The sequence below is a fragment of the Ipomoea triloba genome, chromosome 10 (assembly GCF_003576645.1).
Source record: "Ipomoea triloba cultivar NCNSP0323 chromosome 10, ASM357664v1".
NCBI lineage: Eukaryota > Viridiplantae > Streptophyta > Magnoliopsida > Solanales > Convolvulaceae > Ipomoea > Ipomoea triloba.
In genome coordinates, this window is record NC_044925.1 from 18,194,171 (window position 1) to 18,197,806 (window position 3,636).

General features: G+C 37.8%; 1 long non-coding RNA gene across 2 annotated transcripts; it reads right to left on the minus strand.

Moving 5' to 3' along the window:
- Nucleotides 1-229: 229 nt before the first annotated feature.
- On the minus strand, nt 230-3,339 carry LOC116033546. 2 transcript variants are annotated; one of them, XR_004100871.1, is made up of 2 exons: nt 3,044-3,339; nt 230-952 (listed from the first exon to the last, which is right to left on the minus strand). It is a non-coding gene; the product is annotated as an uncharacterized LOC116033546 (long non-coding RNA). The 2 variants fall into 2 exon arrangements; XR_004100870.1 differs by lacking the exon at nt 3,044-3,339 and adding an exon at nt 2,251-2,761.
- Between the last annotated feature and the right edge of the window lie 297 nt (nt 3,340-3,636).

Sequence of the window (3,636 nt, forward strand, 5' to 3'; positions counted from 1 at the left end):
GGACAAACTAAAAATGAAAGTAAGACAGGTAAAATGGGACAGAGGGATTACACATATATGTATATATATATATATATATATATATATATATATATATATATTTAACTTGTGGTTCTTTTTGTCTCACTACTAATTTTAATGGTTGACTTTGATTTGCCCCATATGTCATTGCATCGATGGTGGTGCGGTGTGTGCACTTTTATACTTTATCTTGTGTACTTTGGTATACTTTGGACGAATGCACGCTATTACGCGTGTGTGTACTTGCGCAGTCCACATATAGGTTGTTTGCGGTAGTGTGCACTCAAAGGGGGGAACGTAGATCGAGTTGTGCATGGAGAAATCCGCAGTCATATACTCCACGATTGTTCGGCCCCTTTGGACGTTTGGTTCATCGAAGAACTCCTCAACTCGGATTGTGTCTGGATGCCCTCTAATATTAATATGTGGCTCTTCCTCATTTGTTGGCTCAAGTGGGATTTGAGTTCCCACTTGAACTCCTACTCCGGGTGGGTGGGTGTGAGTATGGGGTGGAGTATGTGGAGATACTCCCCTTCCTTGGGAACATCCTCTATTGTTGGCACTTGTGGATGCCATTTCTTCTCTTAGTTGTGGATGCGCGTTTCTCCTCGTTGTGGCTCTATTGATTTCAAGATTGAGAGGGAGTAGGCTGCCTTGGTTGCCTCTAGCTCTCGTTTACATCCAACCTACATAAGTGAAAGAAGACAAGTGTTTCCTCCCCAAACTAAAAGTAGTTTGCAAGGGAGGTTAGTAACAACAAAGTAAAACAAAAAACAAAAAGTGAAAAGGAATAAAATAAAGCAACTTATTCCAAAGTTTGAAAACAAATCAACAACTACCGTTTGTCTTCCCCGGCAACAGCGCAATTTGATTTATTTGTTATTTGTGTGTGTAAATCAAAGAATGTGGAGCGAACCCCGAGTGTGTCGATCTGTAAGGAAGACAAATTGGAAGCGTTGATATGCTTTCAATCAACGGAATAAAGATACAAGATTCTCATGTGTCGTGTCACAAACAATGAATGTAATGAAGTCATGTTGTAGTAACCACGTTTGCAAATAATGTTTGAAACCAAATAAAAGAAAGCTAGGAATGAGTTGCTAGTTAGCCATGATGCATCATAGTGTATTTAGGACTTAGATTGCACTGCAATGATTGCTATTCTTGAGAGGTTTTGCGCGTACCGTTCTTCTTTCGGTCTATTAGGTTTGCCTTAGGTTTGGAGTACTTTTAGGTAACCAAAGGTCTAAGGGAAATTTTCACAAACACCTTGCCTTCACCCCCTTTCTTACCTATACCTTTTGGAATCTAAGCAAGAAAAACATCATTGATTAGAGCTACATTGATCCTAGCAATTTCTTGCCTAGCATCAATGCCTTAAAACATCTTTAGAGATGGTCACCCTCAAAGAAGCATACAATTCATCAACAAATGACAAGAACAATTCATCACATCAATGCAATACAATCTCCTAATTGAGAATTAAAGATCTACACTAGCATCATGTCTAATTTCACAGTACAACTCAATTCCTATTAAAGAATTAGCTAGTCATGCTAGCAATTGAAATCTTGATTAAACCTAATTTCACAAATTGAAAATGCAATTGAAAGTAAAATTGAAATGGAAATTAAGACAAAGAATTGAGATTACCTAAGCAATTGAAATCAAAATCCACAAGCAAATTGACTTCCTCTTGATCTTTCAAAAGTACAAGATTGAGCTAAGTTCTAAGAGTTACTTCTATAAAATCTGAGAATTCTCTCTCTAAACATCCAAATCTCCCTAAAATGATCTAATCTAAGCCGTTAAATAGCCTTCCCTCCAAAACACTTCTGCAAATTTCGCGTAGCAGCAAATCCACGAATCAATCCACGAGCGTGAGATGCTCGTGGATCGAGACTAGATTGACTGAATAGAGATTTTACCATTTCCCAAAATTGGCACTTTTGACTTATTGTCAAATGTTACTTCAGACCGGATTGATTCATCTAGTTCGGAAAATAACTCTTTCTTCCCAAACATATGGTTACTAGCTACACCTAGTATCCAAGAACCATATGTTTTCATCTGCAGAAAAACTATTACTGGCCAAAAGTAAGGTTTCAAAACTCTCACCAAACTTTTCAACAATGTTTGCTTGATTTCCACAATTGTCCTCATTGTACTAGCAATATGCAATCTTGTATCCATACTTCCCATAATTGTAGCAGTGAAATAGAAATTTACCTTGTTTAATTTGGTATTAATTACCTCCACCTCTTCCTCCTCCTTGATTGGAGTTAGCACGTCCTCTTCCACGACCTCTACCAGATCCTCCACCTCTTTGATTAGGGCCAGTCATATTAACAGTGACTTGGCTCTTCAAAGCTTCTTCTGCTAGTGGTTTCGATTTTGACTCAATCCTGTCAATATGACTTTCTATTATAACTTTCAGCTATGCAATTGACAAGAGCTCGATTTTGTGTGACTCTGTTATTGAAGCCACCGCATGGTCATACTTCATCGACATAGTTCGAAGAACTTTTTCAACCACTGCACCATCTTCAATCGTATCTCCATATAACCTCATCTTATTCACCTGATCAATAAGACGAGTGAAATACGCATCTATTGTTTCTGTAGAGGTCATCTCACAATGATCATACAACATTCTCAACGACTGGCACTTAGACTTCTGTGCCCGATCGACTCCTTTGTGTGACACTTTTAAGATGCCCCAAGCTTACTTTGCTGTTTGAGCACAAACTAATTGTCCAAAAATAGAATACTCAACACCTTGGTGAATACAATTGAGAGAGAAAGAGAGGAGAATGCATAAGAATGTTTTAATTTGATGATCTTTGTAACAAAAGTTATTTATAGTGAATGATAAAGTTAAAATAAAACTAACCATTAACCCATTAATTAACTACCACTAACCCACTAATTCACAACTAATCCACTAATTAAAATAACTACCAACTAAACTTGATTTAATATTATAATATTATAGCAATTTCTAGTTTACCAAAGTGCGTACCTAGTGTGAAGCTGGGAGGCTCCACCGTCATTCGCCAATCCAGTTCGCCGGGATGGGCGCTGTTGACAACGGTCCGTCGCTGCTTGTGTGCGATCAACAATCGGAGTAGCAGAAGGTCGGTCAAATGACGGAGCTGAAACACCTCCTCAATCGCCTTCTCAACACCAAGCTGGAGTTTCGCATCGCGGTGGATGAAAACAAAACTGATCCATGGTTGGCAAAACTTAGTTGATTGGTAAGAGTATAACGTGTTGTAAACTTAGATTTATCCTCGTATAATCTTATGCAATAATCATGTAGATAGGAAGAAGAGAAGAAGATCATATTGAACCCCAGAATTCAGGATCGCATTCTCATTAGATCAAAAGTCATTATCACGATACAACGTTATCACTATCCCTGATCCTAAAGTAGGGTAATGGCCACTAGAATAGATATTTTTACAATAGAGTAATTATTTTTCTTTGTAGTAAATTAGGGCATGCAATTTCATTTCACTCACTCAATTTCCATTATGAGGGCACAAGTGAGATATTAAAGGGAATCAATTTTTCCATTCCATCAAGATCTGAATCAGATTTGGAAGTACCAAA